The sequence below is a fragment of the Gorilla gorilla genome, chromosome 1 (genome assembly GCF_029281585.2).
Source record: "Gorilla gorilla gorilla isolate KB3781 chromosome 1, NHGRI_mGorGor1-v2.1_pri, whole genome shotgun sequence".
Lineage (NCBI taxonomy): Eukaryota > Metazoa > Chordata > Mammalia > Primates > Hominidae > Gorilla > Gorilla gorilla.
In genome coordinates, this window is record NC_073224.2 from 116591075 (window position 1) to 116615713 (window position 24639).

At 44.9% G+C, this 24639-nt stretch overlaps 3 non-coding genes across 3 annotated transcripts; all 3 read right to left on the reverse strand.

The window, feature by feature from the left end:
* Positions 1-806: 806 nt before the first annotated feature.
* On the reverse strand, positions 807-970 carry LOC115932426 (U1 spliceosomal RNA). The gene has a single exon (XR_004068711.3). It is a non-coding gene; the product is annotated as a U1 spliceosomal RNA (small nuclear RNA).
* A 6659-nt stretch (positions 971-7629) lies between these two features.
* TRNAN-GUU (transfer RNA asparagine (anticodon GUU)) lies at positions 7630-7703 on the reverse strand. The gene has a single exon. It is a non-coding gene; the product is annotated as a tRNA-Asn (tRNA).
* Positions 7704-14212: 6509 nt separating this feature from the next.
* LOC129530038 (U1 spliceosomal RNA) lies at positions 14213-14377 on the reverse strand. The gene has a single exon (XR_008675557.2). It is a non-coding gene; the product is annotated as a U1 spliceosomal RNA (small nuclear RNA).
* Positions 14378-24639: the final 10262 nt, after the last annotated feature.

Here is a 24639-nt window from a genome sequence, read left to right on the forward strand (position 1 = left end):
TGGGTCGGGGTGCTATCTAGAAAGTTGCCTGGCAGTGGATGTAGGATGTAAAAGCGAGACATCAAACAAGAAGCTGTCGCTTAAATAAAGTCTGAAGAAAGACTAGATATGTAAACGGCAGGAGATAGTAGGGAAACTGGACCCGTCTCCTCATAAAACTTCCCGCCTTATATTTCAGGGAGGATCGCAGCGCATTTCGGCCAAGACAGGTGAGACTGCGGTTCTGACCTGCGGGCCTCGATGAATTGCGTTAGGGCGCCTGGGCTCCGGGAGAGCCGTTCCACTCCACAAAGTAAGCGTGTTATGTCTGCAAACGAACGGGGACACTAAGAGCCCCAAAGGCCCTGCTTTAATCCCAAAGAACAGCCCCCGTCTGCGTAGTTTGTACCTGGCTCTGTGAGGTGAGAACACATTCCCCGCTAGCACAGAAATCCTACAAACTCCTGAGGGGGCTGCGGTTAGAAGCAGGCGCTGTGTAAAAGGGGACTCTGGAAGCTAGAGAAAAACACCAAAATCTTCACAGAACGTGAGAACCCGAGACGCTGGAGACCATGGATCAATTTCTGCAACGAGCAGCCTTATGTTCTAAGGGAAGAACTACGCAGTCTTCGCGCTGGTTAGCCTGTGAAAAACTGGCTTGACACTTCTTACTTCTCCAGCGAAAACGACGGCGATATACCACTTTCTATTTTGCAGGCTTCTGACTGCAACAGTAACACTTAACAGCACCACAAAAAACACAAACCAGCAAAAGAAAGCAGTAACAACTAACGCACGGCCTACTTTTTAAAACCAGAAGAAGAAAGCAGGGGAAAGCGCGAACGCAGTCCCCCACTACCACAAATTATGCAGTCGAGTTTCCCACATTTGGGGAAATCGCAGGGGTCAGCACAGCCGGAGTGCAATGGATAAGTCTCGCCCTGGGAAAACCACCTTCGTGATCATGGTATCTCCCCTGCCAGGTAAGTATGAACTCTCGTACCTCCGCCCCGCCACAGCCTCACACGCTTCACCCTTTACACGCACGGTCACTTGCCCCGCGCAACCCCCCCAGCCCTCCTAGCCCTGACACACAGCTGGGACTCTCAGGTCCGACCAGCGGTCCTGAACCCGCTCCCACGGCACGGGAACTCCTTCGTGGCGAAGCAGCAGGTGGGGAAGCAGCAGCCCCTGCGCTGCCTCATCTACATAGAAGTCGCCCTATCCGTGATGTCACCGACAGTGCCTTTCCCAGTCCCCGTCTGCCTTTTTGCCGCTCAGCCTACCAACCCGCTGCCGGAGCCGGCAAGGGGAAGTGACGTCTGTCTCTCCCTTTTTTTCCTCCCGCCCCAGCATCTGTTCTCGCCCGCAGAAGCTGGTCCTTAGCCTGCGCTGCGGAGTAACCTTTCGGTGGCCAGCTGGAGCCTGGGCACCGTTCTTCAAATAATGGCTTTTAATTCTCAGACTAGAACGTTTAGGATTACAAAAGAAACCGGTTCTCTTCACATCCTTATCCTTGTGATGTAGCATTCCGCTTGAAATTGGAAGCCGTTCAATGTCAGAGAGAAACCATATTTATGAAATGAAAGAGGCTTCTCAGATGACTGCAAACCAGCCTTCCTTACTGGTTTTATCACTGGTAATGTTATAAAGACAGTCGTCCAGTTTCACGAATCTTGTAGGTTTTTGTTTGTTTGTTTATTTGTTTGCTTTTGATGTTGTTGTTGTTGCTGCTGTTTTCCAAATTCAGTATTGTAGAAAAATATGCTGCCCCAGAAGAGATGATTGGACACTCTCCAGCGTGGTGTTGGACTTTGTCATCTCTTGCACAGCCATCTCCAGACCTTAGTGCTTACCTCACGTTAGTTTTTTATATTCTGCAAAGACAAAACCAAAATAATCCAAATTTGACACAAATACCTGGGATACATCTTATTTGAGATGTTTAACAAATGTCTGGATCATCTTTTCTTACATTGGATTATAACGCAGGAAACACTGTGAAGTAAGTAAAGTTGGAATTCCCAAGTCAAAGACCATTTGAATATTTACAAGTAGATTTGAGACAGGAATAATACAGGGTGGCCGCAGGGTAACAAATTCTAGGCAGCAGATTTACATGACTTGAGGCTATGGCCTGATAAGACGCTGAAAAACCAGGGTTGTGGACCAAGCTGGCTAAGACTGACTGGACCCAATGTGGTGCTGGATTTGAGGTAGGTTTTACCTAGGCCCTCATTATGCGCTTACTAACATACTAAATCACACACCCACCAGTGCCATGACAGTTCTGAGACCAATATGTGATGTAAAAATGGATGGCACCACAGTTCCGAGAAATCTCCACCTTTACCCAAGAATTTTCACGAATATTCCACTCCTTGGTTAAAGAAACCCATCGAGATGAAACCCCAGAACCCATTGTTCTCTCTCGGGTATGCCCGAACTCCCCTTTCTTGAGTGTGTACTTTTTGCTTTGCAATACATCTCTTCTTTCACTATTTGCTGACTCATCCTTGACTTGGTTCTCAAGATGGTGTCAAGAGCCTGGACACCACAGCTGGGGTCGAGATCCCACCAGTGTCCGGGGACCTCCCCCAGCCCACCAGTATCAGATTCTATTCCATTGCTCAAATCACAAAACATTGAATGGAGAGTTCTCCTCTGGAGAGCATAAAGTAAAGATTCTGTGGCACGGTGGCCAGTTAGGCCACTGGAAGGCATGGCAAAATATTGAAAATGAGGGATTAGGTGATGGTATAGTAACTGCTGAATACTAAATACTTGATCCAGGCCCCATTCCCTGGAGACTGACAGAGAGACACATCGTCCAGGTAGTAGTGGAGAAATACTTTCTGGGTATCTGACCAGCCTTCGTGGAAAGAACTGGCACCATCCTGCAGGTGCAACTGCCTGATGGGTTCTTCCTGCCCATTGTACATACAAAATCAATTCATGGAAACCATGGCATTGCAGTAAAGAGTTTAATTGACACAGGCCAGCCACAACATGTGGGGGACGGAGTTATTACTCAAATCGATCTCACTGAAGGCTTGGAGGTAAGGGGTTTTTCAAAGACAGTTTGGTGGGGAGGGGGCTAGGGTTTGGGCAGTGCTGATTGTCGGGGATGAAATCACAGGGGTGTGGAAAATGGCCCTCCTGCATTGAGTCAGCTTCTGGGTGGGAGCTAAGGGACTGGTTGATTTTCGGGCCAAATGGTGACATCCAGTAGTCAGAAATGCAAAAGCCTGAAAAGACATCTCAAGAGGCCAGTCTTAGGTTCTGCAATAGTGATGTTCTTCACAGAAGTAATTGGGGAAGCTGCAAATCTTGTGACCTCTGGAATAATGGCTGGTAATTATTTAACGAGGCATACATCTTAGTAGAATTCAGGTCCCTTTCATCCTCCTAACTTGGTGGCCTTTCATTAGTTTTACAGGGGTAATTTAGTTTTGGGGAAGGTTATCATTGAAACCCACCTTTCTGGCTGTCCCCAATGTTTTTGGCACCAGGGACTGGTTTCATGGAAGACAATTTTTCCATGGGTTTCCGGATTTCCGGATGAAACTGTTCCACCTCAGGTCATCAGGCATTAGTTACAGTCTCATAAGGAGTGTGCAATCTGGATCCCTCACATGCGCAGTTCCCAACAGGGTCCGAGCTCCGACGAGACTCTAATGCCGATGCTGATCTGACAAGAGGCGGAGCTCAGGTGGTAATGCTCGAAAGCCTGCAACTCACCTCCTGCCGTTTGGCTGGGTTCCTAACAGGCCATGGACCAGTACCTGTCTTGTGGCCCTGGGGGTTGGGGACCCCTGATTTAAACTATAAACTCAACTTTTCCCAAAGATAGCTTGGGAGAAATTGCACAGGAATGAGCAAAGACAGCTAGCCTGTGAGGCTAGAACCAAAATGGAGTCAGCCATGTCAGATTTCTCTGATTGTCATAATTTTGCAAAAGTAGTTTCAGAGGGACTACACTGGACACTTGTTAAAAGCATGAGGCGGATTTTATTGTATGTACTACAGTAGGCAAGAAAGACCAGAAGAGAACTGAGCTCAACTCCAAATACAGCAAGAAGAGTTGAAGATTTATAGCCAATCGGCAAGGTAAGAAAGTCAGTGGATGGAAAATTACTAAGGGGAACTTGATTAGCTATCAAAGATGGTTGGGAGGACTCTTGCTAAACTAGGCTCAACGGTATTCTTTTCTAAAACTGGACTTGGCAGGCCAAGAACTAATAGAGAAAAGGGCTCAGAGGAAACTGACTAAGGTTTGGTCAAAGATGGAGTCCTTGTCAACTCTACATTGAAGCTTCTGCAAATAAACGAAGACCAACCAAATGAAAAAAAGCAAAGGCTATTTATTCTGAGCTTGCTATGGCAGGGAGTCAGCCACTGTTACTTGTGTTTTGGCAGAGACTTGAAGGCAGTCAGAAGGGTGGGAAAGCTTTTTAAAAAGAAAGGCTTTAGGTATGCTTGGACTGGAGGCTGTCAGCACGGTGAAGCTATAGATAGACGAAAAAATCAAAATATTTTACCCCAGAATATATTTCTTTGGCATATTTTAAGATGGCTGTCAGAGAGCCAGCAAACAGAAGTAACTCTGCAAAACTGTCTTTTATAGGGGAAATTTACACCTGCAGAGAATCTGCATTAATCCAGCCTTCCCTTGTCAGGATTGAGAAATAAAAATAAGCCCTAGGCCCTACAACCAACTGAACGGACTCCCTCTTGGCTGACAGGACCACAGAGAAACCTTGAAAGCTGTTTCTGGCTGTGACAGGATAGAAGGCTGGACATGCCCCCTTAAATCCCCTCCCTCACTAACCATGGTTATGAGGCAGGAGAACAGCAGAGGGAGTTGGAAGTTGGATAAAAGGCAGAATGAGTAAAAGCAGAAACAGAAGCAAGGTGATGGGGTGGGAGAGCAAGAAGCAAGATAAAAGGCAGAATTTGAGCGGCCAAAACAAAAAGTAAGATTAAAAAAAGCAAGCAAGGCCGGGCGCAGCCCCTCACCCCTGTAATTCCAGCAGTTTGGGAGGCCAAGGCAGGCGGATCGCCTGAGGTCAGGAGTTCGAGACCAGCCTGACCAATGTAGTGAAACCCCTTCTCTACTAAAAATACAAAAAAATAGCTGGGCATGGTGGTACACTCCCGTACTCCCAGCTACTCAGGAGGCTGAGACAGAAGAATTGCTTGAACCCGGGAGGCAGAGGTTGCAGTGAGCCAAGATCGCGCCACTGCACTCCAGACTGGGCAACAGAGCGAGACCCTGTCTTAAAAAAAAAAAAAAAAAAAGCAAGCAAGGACCCCATGGCCAGCAAGATCCAAACCAGGAAAGGGGCAGCTCTTCAGAGATAGGCATGAGCATTAGAGAGAAAAAGTATCCTTAACATGACTTCATATGATAATCAGCTCATTAAAGCTCATGCATACAGACTGCATATCATGCATGTACTTAAAATTATGGGATGGAGGCAGCATTCAAGCACACAAGGGCCAAAGTAACTAAGCAACCCACCTATCAATCAAAAGGCAAACAGTGGCTAAAGATTAGGCATCCTTGGTCGGGCACAGTGGCTCACGTCTGTAATCCCAGCACTTTGCGAGGCCGAGGCGGGCGGATCATGAGGTCAGGAGATCGAGACCATCCTGGCTAACACGGTGAAACCACGTCTCTACTAAAAATACAAAAAAATTAGTCGGGCGTGGTGGCAGGCGCCTGTAGTCCCAGCTGCTGGGGAGGCTGAGGGAGGAGAATGGCGTGAACCCGTGAGGCAGAGCTTGCAGTGAGCCGGGATCGTGCCACTGCACTCCAGCCTGGGTGACAGAGCGAGACTCCGCCTCATGAAACAAACAAACAAACAAACAAACAAAAACAGTAGGCATCCTTGTGAAGAGAAGGAAAAACACACACACACACACACAAAAAGACCCCAAGTACACCAACCTAATACTGATCTCATCTCCCAGAGGTCAGCCCACCCTCCCCACTCTGAGAGTGTTACTGTGCTTAATAAACTTTTGCTTTGCTTTGCTGCTTTGTGTGTGTCATGTACAGTTCTTTGTTTGGGACACCAAGAGCCTGGAACTGCACGGCACCAGCTGGTAAGAATTAGGCTTTTTTGGCCGGGCGCGGTGGCTTATGCCTGTAATCCCAGCACTTTGCGAGGCCAAGGTGGGCGGATCACGAGGTCAGGAAATCGAGACCATCCTAGCTAACACGGTAAAACCCCATCTCTACTAAAAATAAAAAAAATTAGCCGGGCCTGGTGGCGGGCGCCTGTAGTCCCAGCTACTCGGGAGGCTGAGGCAGGAGAATGGCCTGAACCCGGGAGGCGGAGCTTGCAGTGAGCCGAGATCGCGCCACTGCACTCCAGCCTGGGCGACAGAGAGAGACTCCGTCTCAAAAAAAAAAAAAAAAGAATTAGGCTTTTTTTTCCCTTAAGGGTTAACAACAAACCAGCCCTTTGGAAAGACTTGCTTCACCACTGTTATCAACCAACAGCCTGATGCTTTCCCTCAGTTTTGTGATTTTGACAAAACAAGCAAGCAGCATTCCCTCCTGATAAGAGACCACCGACCTAGGAATGATTCTGGCCAGACTAGAGAGGATGCACAGTGAGGGTTTTCATGTCCTCTGCTTCAGCTTTTGATGTCAGAGGGCCACAAACTCCACTCTCAGATGATTGCTAATGCCACCATTTTATGAACATGGGCCCCATGGAGAGGCACGAAGCTCAATTGCACTTCTGCACATTTTTCCTCCTATAAATATTGCTATTGGAATATTATTTGGTACGGCTCCCGTGAAAGATACATTTGCAGAATGTACTCAAATTAGAAGCATCATGTAAACCCTATAATGTAGCAATACTGCATCAACTTCCCTACACTATAGCAATATCTGCGGTATAGACATTTCCACAATGACCAAAGATATGTGTACAAGAAAGGTGGCTGCAGCATTCTTTGTAATCCTAAAACAATGAAACCTACCTCATCTCAAAAACTTTATTTTATTTTATTTTTTTTGAGATGGAGTCTCGCTCTGTTGCCCAGGCGGGAGTGTAGCGGTGCAGCCTCCACTGCAGCCGCCACCTCCCAGGTTCAAATGATTCTCCTGCCTCAGAATCCCAAGTACCTGGGATTACAGGCACATGCCACCATGCCTGGCTAACAAAAACATTTTGAAAAGGGTTAAATAAATCATGCACAAAGTGAGGAAAAATACTCTTTTCAAAAATGATGGAGAGGATCACTATGATGATGAATGATTCCACTGGTCACATTATTGATAGAGCAATCAGTAAATCCAGGCACATCCTCGGGATATTACTGACCTCCTATTATTAAAATATGAAAAAATGGAGGCATGTAAATTACTCGTTTAAGCGTATAACGGACTGAATTAGAATTTTATCACACCAGAAGTGGGTTCATAGGTCTCTGTTTCAGGATTCCTGAGTTACACACGTATAAACCCAGGATTTCAGGAGATACCCGGTTAAGAATCCGGTCGGGGAGGTGGGCTGGCCCTTGACATGGATAAGTCACAAATTAGTGGCTTAGGACTCCAGGAAGATAAAATCTTTCCCATTTATCTAGTGATTGACAATGCATGAACACTTTAAAAGCTCGAACAAGCGTCCCTGGGTGGGCTCGAACCACCAACCTTTCGGTTAACAGCCGAACGCGCTAACCGATTGCGCCACAGAGACAGGTACTGTCAGTTCTACTGGGCGCTATAGGAAGGGCGCACGCACGAAACTTCCTCCGTCCCTTGCATCCTCAGGGCCCGCCCGGCAGGACGACTGAGCAAGGCCTTGGAAAACCGGAGAGATTGGAGCGGTAAGTCGCGCTGGTCACGTTGGACACCTGCGCGTTGGGAGATTCTGAAGCCAGAAGGATAGCCCAATGGCCTTCGCCCGTCCTGCCCCTCGCCTGCTTCAGAAACCCCCGGAAACGCCCCGGTTGAGACCCCGGCCCGAGCCGCCTGGGGGCCCTAGGGAGGCTGAACGCCCGGTGGCTCCCGGGATGGCTCTTCCCGTTCTTTGCGCCGCCTTCACCCAGTGAGGGAGCCTGTGCCCTCCCTGCCCAGTCGCTTTTGGGGCCGCTGCGGAGCTTCCGCTGCCATCTTCGGATCCTGTGTTCCACACGGGGGCTCCACCAGGGCAGGGATCGTGGTGAGGGTGGCTCGTGGGTCCCCCTCGCGGGGAGCAGGGTCTGGCACTCACCAGGGCGCAGGACTAGGACTTGTCGAATGAATCCATCCTTTTAGCTTTTAGTCCTTTGAAGAGCCTTGAGAATGGAAATCATGAGAGATTTTTCCATGGGGAAGTTCCTTTTACAAAGCATTTATTTACGTTGACTTCTTGGCACCCCGCGGGGCGGCAATGGGCAGGGCCTCCAGTGCACCTTCTGCGCGGTGGAGCCGCGGGGGCTCAGCTGGGCGGTGGTCGGGTCCTGAGGCCGGAGGGCGGGAGCAGGGGAGGGGAAAAGCAAAAGCGGGGAAAGAAGCCGGGGAGCGGTGGACCAGACGTCCAGACCTCCTGAAAGGCTGGCGGGGAGGCACAGGCGGGATCTTCCGGAGGTGAGAATTTTTTTTTATTATAGCAGAATGGGGAGGAATTGAGGGGAAAATGGAGATAGAACCTGAAAGAGCCCCAAACGCCAGAACCTATAGCTCCCCAAGAATAAGACCTTCCAGAAGAACTAGACCCAAAACTAGGCGTTGGGGAACACCGAAATCCTTGGAGGAGCAACATCCGCATGACCCTCTGTTTTCCTTTAGGCAAAAGGACTTGCTTCCATTGTTTGTTCAATTGTTTGTGTTTGTTAAATAAATAAAACGATTTTCATGTATCTTTGAAATTACTTTGGCGCTACTATTTTATGATTACAAATAATGCGGCAGTGATCATTCTTGTACACTTCTCATTGGCCATTTGTGTATTTCTATAGGGTAGAGGCCTGGAGAGCAGTTGCTCCAGCATAGGGATTACACAGTTTTTGTTTGTTTGTTTGTTTATTTATTTATTTTCGAGACAGAGTCTCGCTCTGTCACCCAGGCTGGAGTGCAGTGGCGCCATCTCAGCTCTCACTGCAACCTCCGCCTCCCGGGTTCAAGCGAATCTCCTGCTTCAGCCTCCCAAGTAGCTGAGATTACAGGTCCGCGCGAGCCACCACATCGGGCTAATTTTTGTATTTTTAGTAGAGAAGGGGTTTCACCGTTTTGGCTAGGCCGGTCTCAAACTCCTGACCTCAAGTGATCTGCCTGCCTTGGCCTCTCAAAGTGCTGGGATTACAGGCATGAGCCACCGCACCCAGCGATTACATGTTTTTTTTTTTTTTATATCATTCTATTTTCTTTCCTTATTTGGCTTATTAGCTGTAACTCTTTCTTTTGTTATGTCAGTGATGGCTTTAGGGTCCCTAGAATACATCTTTATCCGTCTGCCATCAAGTGACATTATACCTCCCCTTCTGGCCTTTATGCTAGTGTTGTCAGGGAATTTGATTTTGGACATGTTATAAACCCCAACATCCAAGTACGTACATAGCGATTTTCAGTCATCTCCATTTCTTTGTGTAGGTTCAGATTTCTGTTTGGTATCCTTATCCTTAGGCCTGGAGGACTCCTTTAATATTTCTTGTAGTGCGGCTCGGTGAATTCTGTCATTTTTTTGTATGTCTTTAAATGTCCTGATTTCAGTCACATTTTTGAAAGATATTTCAATTTGGCATAGAATTCTAGAATAACTTTTTTTCTCTCAGTACTTTATGATGTTGCCACTTTGACGCTTTGTCATTGACATATCTTTCCTGTTTTTGTAAACTTGGCATAAAGTGGGTTTCCTGTACTTGTTATATGATTTTTGGATTGTGTATTCAAATTAAAAGTATTAAATTAAAATTAAAATGGCCTGGGCGAGGTGGCTCACACCTGTAATCCCAGCACTTTGGGAAGGGGAGGCAGAGGATCGCTTGAGACCCAGAGTTGGAGACCACCCTGGGCAAGATAGCAAGACCGTGTGTGTGTGTGTGTGTGTGTGTGTGTGTGTGTGTATGTGTGTGTGTATATATATACACATAAATATGTATATATATTATATGTATGTAGGTATATATAAGTCCTACAGTCACCTTAAGTTCCACCAACAGTGCGCTTAAAGTAAAATGTGCCCAACCTGAGGCTCAAACCTACCTGCTGGCACGCAATTTGTGTTTGTGAGACAATCTCAACAGCATTTGCTTTTTCTAGCACAGTGGTTTTCCTGTTTTCCTCACATGTGAATGTCTTCAGTGCAAAACCTGTCAGAATTCATTTCCTTTGCTAAAATGTTTTAAAATAACTCTTACTTCAAGTAATTGCATTAAAAATAAACTTCTCAGTTGCATCCCTGGAATCCATGGAAAGTCCAGGAGAGACAATCAAGTGCTACAGGATCAAGCCCAAACAGAACAGGACTAGGCATGGCTTCCTCACTAGGAGCCAGGCCAAAGTCATCTCCTTTGGTCTCCAATGGAGGCCAGAACTCGGTTCACCTGCAACGGGAGGACCTGGCCCAGAAGAGGTGGCCTTCATCTTCATGGTGCCTTCAGATAGGAAATCTAGGATTTCTTTTCTTCTCTTTGATCTACTTCCAACTCTCCCTTTCTATTTATTTATTTATTTATTTATTTATTTATTTGAGACAGAGTCTTGCTGTGTTGCCCAGGCTAGAGTGCAGCGGGGCAGTCTCAGCTCACTGCAACCTCCGCCTCCTGGGTTCTAGAGATTCTCCTGCCTCAGCCTCCTGAGTAGCTGGGATTACAGGCGCCCGTCACCGCGCCCGGCTACTTGTTGTATTTTTAGTAGAGACAGGGTTTCACCATCTTGCCCAGGCTGGTCTCGAACTCGTGACCTCGTGATCCACCCACTTCGGCCTCCCAAAGTGCTGGGATTACAGGCGTGAGCCACCGCATCTGGCCCTCCCTTTCTATTTCTTCAAGACCTTTTTCAGATCCCTCCTGCGCAGGACCTAAACGGGCGGTGCCCTTACCCACTGGTCCCTCCCTGCCTGGTGTCTTCGGAGCCCTAGCTCACCCGGAACGTTACTGCCCGCCGGTGACAGCGAGAGGACCAAAGAGGGCAGCGGGTGCGGTGGGAACCACAGAGTCACCGCGCACCTGCGCCTGGCGGGCTCCTCGCAAATTGAATAAACGCCCCCGGAAGCTTCTCTTCAAGTCACAGAGAAGGGGAAGGTGGCTGCCGACCCGGCGGGAGAAGCCGGCCCTGCCCCTGGTCCTTGAAGACAGGTTTGGCCAGGCTGATTTTGACTGGTAGGCCCAAAGAAAAGCCTCAAGGGCAGACCAAACTCCGACAGGCTCCGAGATTAAGGCTTTCAAACGTCTGATCGTTTTCAGCTTGGTCAGTAAAATCGATCCCGCCTTTATCAGGAGATTCCTTTGCCAAAGTTCGGAGACCTGGGGTTCCTGCTGCTTGCCACACAGAAAACCAATCACTGAGACGGTTATTGCCAAGGAAGAGGCTTTAATAGGGTGCTGCAGCGGAGGAGACGAGAACTCAGTCTCAAATCCATCTCCCTGACCAACCAAAACTAGAGGCTTAGATGGCAGGGAAAAAATGTGACAATGTGTAAGAAAACAGGAACTAGACCAGGCGCGGTGGCTCACGCCTGTAATCCCAGCACTTCGGAAGGCCGAGGCGGGCGGATCACGGGGTCAGGAGATCGAGACCATCCTGGCTGACACGGTGAAACCCTGTCTCTACTAGAAATACGAAAAGAAATTAGCCGGGCGTGGTGGCGGGCGCCTGTAGTCCCAGCTACTCGGGAGGCTGAGGCAGGAGAATGGCGTGAACCCGGGAGGCGGAGCTTGCAGTGAGCCAAGATAGCGCCACTGCACTCCAGCCTGGGAGACAGAGGGAGACTCTGTCTCAAAAAGAAAAAAAAAAAAAAGAAAGAAAACAGGAACTAGGGAGGGGCAAGGAAGCAATCAGGATGAATGAGGGGTCCGGCATCTCATTGTCTGGGTGACTTTCAGTTCTTTGATATCTTTTTTGAGAGGCCTGAAGGAAGGAACTCAAATAAAACAAATATCGAGTTTCAAACTTTCAGATCAGAAGGGTCCATTTCTATGTTCATCCAAAAATCTACGTATGGGACTATTGGGTGGGTTTCAGACCAAGAAAGAGTGTGCATATCAAAGTCTGCGGTTAACCAAAGAGAAAACATAATTTTCCGACCAATAGGATGTATGGGGGTCAAAGAACGACCAGCCTACAGTACTGTTTATTGGCCTGAGCATACAGAAGGATGAAGTTGCACCAGCGAAATGGGATTAAGCTGCAGGTGCGGGCTGGGCGCGGTAGCTCACACCTGTAATCCCAGCACTCTGGGAGGCTGAGGTGGGTGGATCACTTGAGATCAGGAGTTTGAGACCAGCCTGACCAACATGGTGAAACCTCGTCTCTAATAAAAATACAAAAATTAACCGGGCGTCATGGCGGGCACCTGTAGTCCCAGCTACTAGGGAGGCTGAGGCAGGAGAATTGCTTGAACCCGGGAGATGGAGGTTTTAATGAGCCGAAATTGCGCCACTGCCCTCCAGCCCAGGCAACAGACCGAGACACCTTCTCAAGCAAAAATAAAAACAAAAAGCTGCAGGTGGAAAAAAAGTCTGGATTTTGGTTCAGAGCCCCTGGGGCCTTCCTCAGTAGTTTTCTCTTTCCTTGAAAAAGGAAGCCTGTCTCAGTCTCTGCATCTCTCTGAGTCCTTTTGGAGATTGAGGATGGTGAGGTCTCAGTGCTTGGCCCCCTTCTAACTCTGGGTACCTCCCCTCCCGTGGGTCAACCTGGTCCAGTGCACAGGCCCCAGCTCCGACGACCATCTCCCCCCTACCCTTTGCTCCCAGCAAAGGCCATTTCTAGGTCAGTTGTGAGGTACAGCCAGGACAGGGCAGCTCGCTCCGAGATTTTTGGCTCTCGAAGGCCTTGAGCGCTGTGGTTCTGCAGAACGCTGTCTGCCTCTTGTGGAGGAACTGACACCCGCTGGAGAAAGTGTGGAGGGAAGCGAGGGCTGCACCTGCACGCAGGAGCTGAGGCAAGCGGCAGTTCCCAGCTCTCAGTGCAAAAGACATTTGTCATCTGAGAGGCTGGACTCAGTTATTATAATTTTCAATTTTGTCAATAAAAACCGAATGGAAATTTGTTTTCTTACTTGTAGAAACCTCCTCACAAGACCTCCCATCTTACATTCCAGGAAGAATTAGCAGGGTATTCCGCCAAGACATAGGTTAGACTGCGGTTCTGATCTACAGGCCTCGATGCCCTGCGCCAGGGCACCAGGGCACGGGCAAAGCCCTTCCCCTACACAAAGCAAGGGTGTTATGTCTACAACCGAACGGGGACACTAAGAGCCCCCAACATGCACGGTTTTCATTCCAAAGAAAACCACCAGTTCTGAGTACAACTTCCACCTGGCTCTATTAACTGAGTACACGTTTCCCCAGCACAGAAATCCTACAAACTCCTGTGAATGCTGTGGTGAAAAGCAGGAGCTGCCAGGGCAAGATGGATCGCACCTGTAATCCCAGCACTTCAGAAGGCTGGGCGGACCACTTGAGCCCAGGAGTTGGAGCCCAGCCTGAGCAGAATGGTGAAACCGCTACGAAAAAAGAAAAAGAAAGGAAAGAGAAAGAGAAAGAAAAGAAAAGAAAAAAAAAGAGAAAAAACTAGCCGGGTGTGGTGGCGTGTGGTTGTCCTACTCGGGAGCCTGAGATGGGAAGATCGCGCCACTTCTCCAGCCTAGACGGTACAGCGAGACTTGTCTCAGGGAGGGGCGGAAAAAAAAACAACAAAAAAAAAACAGAGGCTAAGAAGTAACTTCGAGGATAACAGAAAACACGAGAGTTTTTAAGAGATGTTAGAAGCCCTGGGAGCACTGAACAAACCACAAAGCTCCCGATCCTTGATCCCTGAGCTCTACCTAGCAATTTCCACAAGAGCTAACCTGGGAGACCACCCCAACCAACAGAGACTGAAATTCGCCTCCCAAGAGAGTAGGTGGATAGTTCTAAGCTGTCCCCAAACATGACCTCACAAACGAAAACTAACCGTTGCGAACGGAAACAACTGACCGGACAGAAAACAGTCACAAGACACGAGCCCGCATCCTGGATTACAAAAACATTTAGGGTTCATCTACTATTCACAACACAAAAGCACCACGGGAAAGAGCGAACGCAGTCCCCCACTATCACAAATTATGCAGTCAAGTTTCCCACACTTGGTGAAATCACAGAGATCAGCACATCCGGAGTACAACGGATTAAACCTCGCCCTGGGAAAACCACTTTCGTGATCATGATAGCTCCTCTACCCAGTAAGTATAAGCTTTCGTAACTCCGCCCCGCCACAGCCTCACACGCTTCACCCTTTACACGCACGGTCACTTGCCCCGCGCACCGCCCCCCCACCCCCAGCCCTCCTAGCCCTGACACACAGCTGGGACTCTCAGGTCCGACCAGCGGTCCTGAACCCGCTCCCACGGCACGGGAACTCCTTCGTGGCGAAGCAGCAGGTGGGGAAGCAGCAGCCCCTGCGCTGCCTCATCTACATAGAAATCGCCCTATCCGTGATGTCACCGACAGCGCCTTTCCCAGTCCCCGTCTGCTTTTCCGCCCCACCCTCCGCCGACTCAGCCGATCAACCCGCTGCCGGAGCTGGCGGAGGAAGTGACGTCTGTCTCTTTCTCCTTTTCCTCCTGCCATTGTCATTTGGGGAGGTGCGCAGAGACCCCGCGGCTGGTCTCCCCCTAAAACTGTGGTACTTGATCTGTGTTCTGCAGAGAACCCTTCTGGCGGCCAACAGGAAGCTTGTGCACCCTTCTTCAGATAACGTCTTTTAATGCGCAGACTTGAACGTTTAGGATTACAAGGAAAACCGGTTCCTTTCAAACCTGTTTATCTTTGTGATGCAGCATTCCGCTTAAAGTTGAAAGCCGTTCAATGTCAGAGAGAAAACATATCTATGAAACCAGAGAGGCTGCTCAGATGGGTTGCAAACTAGCCATCCTTACTGGTTTTACCACTAGAAGTGTTACAAAGACAGTTGTCCAATTTTGTGAATCTTAAAGGGTTTTTTGTTGTTGTTGTTATTTCAAATACAGTGTAATACAAAAATATGTGGCCCCCGCAGAGACGATTGGACACTCTCAGGCATGGTGATGGACTTTGTCATCTCTTCCACGGCCATCTCAGAACCTTAGTGCTTACCTCATATTAGTGTTTTATATTCTCCAAAGACACAAAAATAATCCCAATTTGACAAAACAAACAAACAAACAAAAAAACATCTAGGGCATGTCTTATTTGAGGCGCTTAACAAATGACTGGATCATCTCCCTTGTATATAACCCAGAAAACACTGTGAAGTAGAGCAAAATTGGAAAGCCCAAGTGCCCATTTGCAAATTTCAAGTAGATTCCAGTCTGTTGCTCAAATCACAAAACATGAAATGGAGGGTGGAGACCATAAAGTCTGTGACATGGTGGCCAGTTGGGTCACCGGAAAACATGGCAAAATATTGAAAATGAGGGATTAGGTGAGAGTGTAGCAACTGAACACTAAATGCTTGATCCAGGTGCCATTCCCTGGGTACTGACAGGGAGACACATTGTCCAGGTAATACTGGAAAAATACTTTCTATAATGTAAATCACAGATAAAATTCCAAGCCCCTCAACTATTTGAATGCACCCCTCCTCTCAGCCAGGGTCATTCCAAAGTTAACCTGAAAAACTGGTTCAGACCATGATGGGAAGTACGGGTCAGATATGCCTCATTATACCCTCCTTCCTTTGGAATTCAGGCACAACTGACCAGCACATCCGACCAGGCCCAACTGACATTACAACAGCGATCTTAAGACTTTTTGTAGCAATAAGACACCAAACTCCAGGCTGACTCTAGTGTAGCATTACATGACAGATAGCAGGCCCTGAAAGAAATAAAAATATTTTACCCTAAAATACATTTTTTATCATATTTTGAAATGTCCCTACAAAGTTGTCTCTTGTGGGGAAAGTCTACATGCTATAGGGAATCCCTTTCCAGGTCTTTTCCCTAATCTAGGCACCTTTTTAAGTCTGATAAGAAACATTTACAATCAATTCTCTCTGAAGCCTGCTACCTGGAGGCTTCATCTGCATAATAAGAACAACCCCTTAACACAGAGACTCCCGTCTATGGATTCCAGGTCTTTAGATAAACTCTTTCAACCAATTGCCAATCAAAGTATCAGAAAATAACGGCTGGTAACTACGTAATTATGCATATATATGAGTAGAATTTTGGGGGTGGGCACAGTGGCTCATGCCTGTAATCCCAGCACTCCCTCAGGAGGCTGGCACATTGCCTGAGTCCAGGAGTTTGAGACCAGCCTGGGAAACATGGTGAAACCCCATCTCTACAAAAAAAAAAAAAAAAAATTAGCCAGGCATGGTGGTGAGCACCTGTGGTCTCAGCTACTCAGGAGGCTGAGGTGGGAGGATTACTTGAGCCTGGCAGGTGAAGGTTGCAGTGACCCAAGCTTGCAACACTTCACTTCAGCCTGGATGACAGAGGAATGGGCCTTCACTAGACACTGAACCTGCTGGCAACTTGATCTTGGACTGACCATCCTCCATAACTGTGAGCAATAAATTTTTGTTGTTTATAAGTTACTCACTCTGTGGTATTTTGTTATAGCAGCACAACTGGATTAGGACATCAACCTGACCTTAAGAAATCATCTCAATTCAGTCTTGGCTCTGGTGGGAAACAAGGGGCACACTCGGATGTGTGATTTAAAGAGAGTTGTGGTTTTTTTTTTTTTTTTTTTTTGAGACGGAGTCTCGCTCTGCCGCCCAGGCTGGAGTGCAGTGGTGCCATCTCGGCTCACTGCAAGCTCTGCCTCCCGGGTTCACGCCATTCTCCTGCCTCAGCCTCCCGAGTAGCTGGGACTACAGGCGCCCGCTACCACAGCCGGCTAATTTTTTGTATTTTTAGTAGAGAGCGGGTTTCACCATGTTGGCCAGGATGGTCTCGATCTCTTGACCTCCCAAAGTGCTGGGATTACAGGCGTGAGCCACCGCGCCCGGCCTAAAGAGAGTTTTATGAAGAGAATATTTATAAATATAATATGGACAGGATCAAAACAACCCAACCAAGGACTGAGAGGCGCTCAGAATCTGGAATCAGCAGAGAAGTTGTATTGCCTCTAGGACTGGATTGTTGTATAAGTCTGTTCAGGTTGCCATAACAACCTGGACAGGACCGTAGTCCTGTCCAGTGATCCTCCCCAAGACAACAGTTCTCTCTAGTAACTATGGTTTTCCTTTCTCATTTCAATTTCCACCTCAATTGACTGAAATGTGAACACCAACTCCCGCACTTAAATGTTGAAGCCCTAACACCCACTGTGATGATTTATGCAGCTGGGGCCTTTGAGAGGTAATCAGGATTAAAAGAGGTTATGAGAGTGGTGTCCTCATGCTGAGATTAATGCCATTACAAGAAGAGAGACACTAGAAAGCTTGCTTGTCCGCCTTCCCCCTGGTGCACGAAGAAATGGTCACATGGGCACACAGTGAATCTGCAGCCACTTACAGGCCATAGGAAGAGACCTTAGAAAGAAATCCGCTTTGCTACCACCTTTATCTTGGACTTCCCAACTTCCAGAAGTGTGAGAAATACATTTCTATAGTTTAAGCCACTTGGTGTATGGTATCTTGTTATGGCAACCTGAACAGACTTATACAACAATTAAGTTGCCTTTCCACTGATGGACTTAGACACAATCTCTTTCCCAAAAAAGAGCTATATTTAGCTCCTTTTCTTTTGCATATTGTTCCATTTGCAGCCACACTATTTGTCTTCCCCCACACCACTTCTATCACCAGGAATCCATTTTCCTTGTTTTCTTTTTAATATCGGGAGCCTCTGCTCACTGCACTGCATAGTCCTTGGGGCTTTTTTTAAACTTTATTTTTAACAATCATTTGAGCAGAAAGTAGCCAATTCAGTTCTTTAATTTCCCATTTTATTCTTGGTTTGAAACTGACCTGATTGTGTCCCTTTTGTTATGACCAGTTACTTAGAAGCCATACAGCCCACAAGGTACCCTTGGGTATAAATCCAACTTCTTCATTTTAATGGTGAGAAACCAAAAGCCCATGTTTCCTGATTTCTGGCCCAGCACTGGAACTGTTTTCATGGCACGTCAATTCATCATATATTTTAATAGTGATATTTTATATTTGCATAATTTTATTGCCTTTGCAATGGGCTTTCACATCTATCTTCTCATGTGTATACAGTTTAAAGGCCATTTTTACCCACTACCTCCTAATCATATCGACCACAGCCTCAGGAAATGTCTGCTCTATTATTTCACTTGCCTGTCTGGGTTCTTGGGCAACAGCATAGAATCCTGCACTGTGTTTTCCCTCCCGCTTTCTCACTCTCTGCAGAACAAATTTTTGTTACATGCCTTATTATCATGGTAATATTGGCCTTCAGTCCTGTATAGAAGCATTACAAATGTGCGTAATGTATATCCTTTCAAAATGTTATCCTAAGAAGCATCTTTTGGAGTTAAGGAGAGTTAGATGAATAAAGAAAGAATATAGTTTCTCCTAAACAAACCCACTAAGAAAATCATGGAAAGAATTATGACAACTATGAAAATGAAGGAGGTATACTTTGTCAACAAAAGCAAAATAACCAAGCTACTCTTAGACATAATCTCACGTTATCTTTCTGTAGTGCTCTAGCATTTTCTAAGCCTTTTCACACACTGTTATCTCTTTTTTTCTTTCTCCTTCTAGAAATTAATTATGACTTTTCCTTTCAAAAATGAAGGACTTTTTTTTTTTACTCTTTTCATTTTTTCCTGAGACCATATGTCAAAGGGAATGGGAGGAACAACTTTGGTATGGTAATAGCCAAATTTCTCCAGGTCTGCTCCTCAAGCTTGCAAAGTCAAGACTGGCAGAAGTGGTGATTTTTCCCTGGGTATCCTGGGAACCTTGCACAGTCCTTATCACATGCAGGTGTTCAGAGTGTGCAAATAAATGCAGAAATGTGAGATTGTGATGATATTTTCATGGCATGCTTTTTTTCCACACTTCCTCATGCAGCCCAACATCCTCTACACTGTGTTGTTCTACCCATTTAAGTGATTTACCACTTCTCCATTAAGCCAACTTAAACCATGTTGCCTTCAACTCAACATTGATTGATCCCCAATACAGTCCTGTAGGGAGGCAAGAAAACTTACAAACGAAGTGGTAAAGAAAGAGAGAGATTAAGCAATTTGCCCCAAATCTCATAACCACTAGGTGATAAATCTTCAACTAGAACTCAAATATCTGGCTGAGAATTCCGTGCTCTTTTCATTTAAATCACATCGCTTCATAAAAATAGATCTGCAGGAAGAATAAAAATGTCCAAAGTGCAATGAGACAGAGAAGATAATATGGAGAGAGACATATTGCACAGAAAGCATTTGACCATATGTCTGCCTGATCCCCTTCATGTGTCTTGTTCATAACTTACTTTACTCGGGCAGCAGGAGATAGCATAAGAACTGTCAGAGTGAATTTAGGCCACAGTTTTGTGTTGCTGAATGTGTTGAGTCATTTCCCTTAGTTCACATTTCTACCTAACTTTATCTTTTAAGTCATCATCATGGCTTTAATCTCGTATTTATTTTGACTGTTGAGATTTTGTAGCCATTATCCAAATAAAACATTTATTTTCACTCGTGAGTCCCTAATCCTTCCTCAATGGAATTAGCTATTTATTTGATGCCATAGCTAGACCAGTAGGGTTAAAAATGCTTTTATAAAGACATTAATAGCTGGGTATGGTGATGTGCACCTAGGGAGGCTATGGCAGGAAGATCACTTGAGTCCATGAGTTTGAGGCCAATGCCTTCGCAACATAGTGAGACCCTGTCTTTAAAGTAAAAATTTAAAAATTAAAAGAAAAGACATTTAAAAAGGCTGTTTACCAAAATGATGGTTAATTGACAGAAAATAGAAACTGAAACTAGAAATAATTGCCATCAGCTTTCTCTAATGTGTACTTGATCCTTTTCTCCCTGTGATGGAAGTTGAAAGTCTTTTTTTTTTTTTTTTAATCCACTACTGTTCAAATGAGAATAAACAGCCAAATGACTGAATTAGTTGGTAGACATAATTCCTAGTCTTCAATTATTTTTATATTCTTTTGTAATACAGTCATTATTTTTTCAGACTTCTATAATATTGCATTTAACCAATCCCCAAATAGGGAAACGTTATGTAATTTTTCTATTATTTACAGTTCCTTGATTATAATCTTTTATTTGAAAAGATTATATATTTATATAAAAACCCAGTGTCTTTCTTACATATAAATATTATTAGTAGTCTAAAAATGTCACTCTCAATAAACAGGATGAGTCAACTTGAGGACTAGAGAATCAGGTAGTCAACATCAGAGAACTGGTTTAGCAAACAGAAGGGGCCTACCCAGATAGAGAGAAGTCAGGCAGGGCTGTGCTGTGAAAATATTAGAGAAGCTTGATGGGAGGCCTAATATAGTTTGTCTTTACACCTGTATATTTTGCTTCTTGCATCTGCTTCAATGCCCTCTGTCATTTATTATAACTAGATTTATTGTTCCAATAGATTTGTACTACAGTCAGAACAAACAAATCACTGGATCCAGCAGAAGCCTTAGATATATGACATAACAGAGATTTGCACAAAGATTTGCCCCATTGCCTTCTCGAATTTCTCTTATCATCAATCCATCTAGCTGGAGCTCTCTGAAGGTCATCAGAGGTCAGTATAATTTTAATAAGATTTTAACTGAAGGATAGCCTTGATGTTCAGTGACCTTCAGACATGTTTATAATCGAGAAGCCACTCCGCCTGTTGAATGATAACCTCTTCCATGAATTACCAAACCAATGGTGCTCACATTCTGATTAACCATTGATTCCCATAAACCCAGCTTCCCCCAACACTGATGATCTAAATAACCTGAATTATTTGCATTGCCTTATCAATTCCATCTCATTTCCTGTCTTGGTGGTTTTGCTCACACTGCTTCTATGTGGAATGTCCATATGTAGCCACTCCAGTTTCCACTTCATCGTTCCATCATCTGTAGTCTCTATACACTATCCATCATCAGGACTAATGTGAGCTGACTTTCCTCCAAAAAGCTTTCCCTGAACTTATCCTGAAATAACGTTTTTCTCTGCTAACTTATCATTTGTCACGTTAGTATACAGCTTCTCTAACTGTCATGAGATGAAATAAATGGGAAGAAGATGAAACTTGAAAACAAATCTGCTTCTTAAGGCAGGCCCTGGGGGAATAGCCCTGGCTGGAGGTAATGTAAGGTCTAGATGGTGTTTTTAGAATCTGAAGACTGCAACACCAAACACAACAAGTATAAGCCTAGGCAAGCTGTCAGTGCAGGGCCTAAAATTAGGTATTTCAACAAGTGGATGAATCAATTTGGGGAATTGTATTAGTAAACAGAGGAAGCCCGTCCAGTAAAAGGGAGAGTAAGCAGGGATGCAATTTAAAACTATTGAGGAAAAATGGCTAAGAAATAGTAAAATTAACACATGGCCTAAAATATTAAGAAATTAAGCCTGTTACAGAATTACTGACCTGGCTAGTATATAGGAGCATTAACAACACAAAAACAGATTAGGTCAGGATTAGCAGTGGGGGTGAAATAATCTTCAGGGCTGAACTACTGAGCTAGAAATATTTAAATCCTCCTTGCAGATGAAAACTATAGAGGACAATTTATTGGTTCAGCATGAATTTCTGGTCTTCTCTTAAGAAATACGCTCTTTCATTGAAAGTGAACATTGAGGCAGTAAACTCCAAATACAGCTGCAGGTACTATCTCCTGCTGATTTGTGTGTATAGAGCATGAAAGAAAGGCTCAGAAACAAAAGCATGTTGGAAAAATAAGCAGAAGGAGGCATTTACTTGCAAAGAAATGTGAGGAAGTCAGTCTTCAAAAGAACTGCCCCAAAAATTAAAAAAATAGAACTTCTTAAAACAAACAATATTATGAAGACTATAGGGTTTATATTAATCTCTTCATGGCAGAAAACAGCAATTTTATCATGGTTATTGTATTCAGAAAGTTCATGACATATCTTCAGACAATAAACAGCATTGTAAAGTCAAGGATAAAGTGATTTTCATTAAGGAGTTAGCAACTCTCAGGAAATGCTCAAGGTTTTATTCATTTGGAGGACTGCAGGTAGACAGAGAGACCCTTTTATTGTTTCTTTATGTCAGAGTGCAGAGTTTTTTTTTCTCTGTTTCTTCAGCAGTGGGACATGATGAACAGGCTGACAATGGTGTCAGGCCCAGATGTCACTTTGGTTTTTACACTTCATCTTGTGGTCATGTTTCCTTCTCTACAGGACATGTTTGTCTACCTACATTTGCTGAACAATGTTCCTAATCAGTACTATTGATTTTACATTTTAATTTGATCCATTTTATTTGCACAGATCCAAGAAGTGTTGATTAATATTTAATGACCTCCTAGTATTTTTTTGATGAAACAATAAACTAAGGCTCACAAGTTTACGTCTATCTATAGATTTATAAAGCCCTTGTGGTTTAAATTTACTTTTACATGTTTAACAGCTCAGTTTAGAGCAGACCAAACCAGTCCGTTCACCTCTACCTGATTTCATCTGCAGTATTTATAATGCAAATGTATCCTTTTTAATAAAAGATATCCAATGTCTTGGTGTCCCTGCTCTGCCAAGAAAGGACATTCTTTCTTACCTCCAAGCCTGAGATTGCATAGTCCATAGAGCAAGCACCAGATTGGTTTCCTAGAAGGATGTTATAGACATCGCTTCTGCGTGAAAAACATAGAAATTATTCCTATTACTGGATTTGTCTTGTCTAACTAAATTGAATTTGTAGCACAGCTATAAATTTTTTATTAAAAAATTGATTCTTCCTGGCTGGGCAAGGTGGCTCATGCCTGTAATCCCAGCATTTTGAAAGGCTGAGGCCGGCAGATCACCTGAGGTCAGGAGTTTAAGACCAGCCTGGCCAACATGGTGAAACCCCGTCTCTATAAAAATACAAATATTAGCCTAGCATGATGGTGGGTGCCTGTAATCCCAGCTACCTGGGAGGCTGAGGTGGGAGAAGTGCTTGAGCCCAAGATTGAGAGGTTGCAGTGAGTTGAGATCACGCCATTGCACTCCAGCCTGGGCAACAGAGCAAGAATCCATCTCAAAAAAAAAAAAAAAAAAAAAAATTCTAATTAGTAATATATTCAGGTAGAAGGGAGGACAAATTCTTATTGAACCAATACAAATAACTACATAGTCACAAAAAGTAAATGTTTTTATTAAAGAAACTTTGTGCAAGATTTAACCAATATTGCTAATTAAGGCTATGTTAATAGACAAAACCAAATATTGTATGTCACAATTCTTTACAAAATAATTATTTGTATGTTTTTCTTGGCAACTTATTAGCTTTGTTTTTATATTAAGAATTTCTACAAGGTATTTTTTTCCTCAACACTAAGAATTCAGAGTGTTTTATTTAGTTTTTACAAATTTAATAATTTGTAAATTTAATTGGAGATTAAAGGTAGATTAAGAAGAAAGAAAATGGGTTTCTCTCATGTTCATTAAAGTAGAAAATTAAACTAACCTCAATTAAATTGCCTTACTGAGGCCCTTTAATCCTAAATAACAACCTCTTGTCGTGCTGGTCTTGAGTTAAGCAGTCTACTTTCATGAATTCATCTGCTTCTACATTGTGAGTGTCTTGGAAATCATGACTCATTTACTTCGTATAGTTGGAATATTGTTTGTGGGGACAAGGTCAGCCTATTCTTGGAGGCCTATATCCATGAGTCAATTTCCTGTGGTATCAATAGTATCAACAGTGTCTGCTACCGTTATTACTGGAGCTCTTTTGATATTTCTTCCAGATGACTCAAATTCTGATTGGCGCTTTGTAGAGAGGCTTTTAGGTATGCTTAAAGGGAAAGGAGGGCTGGCTGGGCACAGTGGCTCATGTCTGTAATCCCAACACTTTAGGAGGCTGAGGCAGGCAGATCACTTGAGGTCCGGAGTTTGAGACCAGCCTGGCCAACATGGTGAAACCCTATGTCTACTGAAAATAGAAAAATTAGCCATGCGTGGTGGCGGGCACCTGAATATAGCTAGTCGGGAGGCTGAGGTAGGAGGACAGCTTGAACCCGAGATGTAGAGTTTGCAGTGAGCTGAGGTCATACCACTGCACTCCAGCCTGGGCAACAGAGCGAGATTCCATCTAAAAAAAAAAAAAAAAAAAAGCAGCGAGGATAGGGGGAGGAGATGTTGCTAATAATAAAACTGTAAAGTTTGTTTAATTTTTTGCCATAGCAAACAACATCACAATGGGGGACAGTGGCATTCTCTGTTGAGGTGTAATACATACTCATCTAATGAAATTTTAATCAGTGATTACCGTAAAAGACAGAACACATGAAGAACAATTAGTGCATCCCGATACCTCTCCAGGGCCTTTAATTTTCCCCACAAAGTAGATATTATTATTTGTCA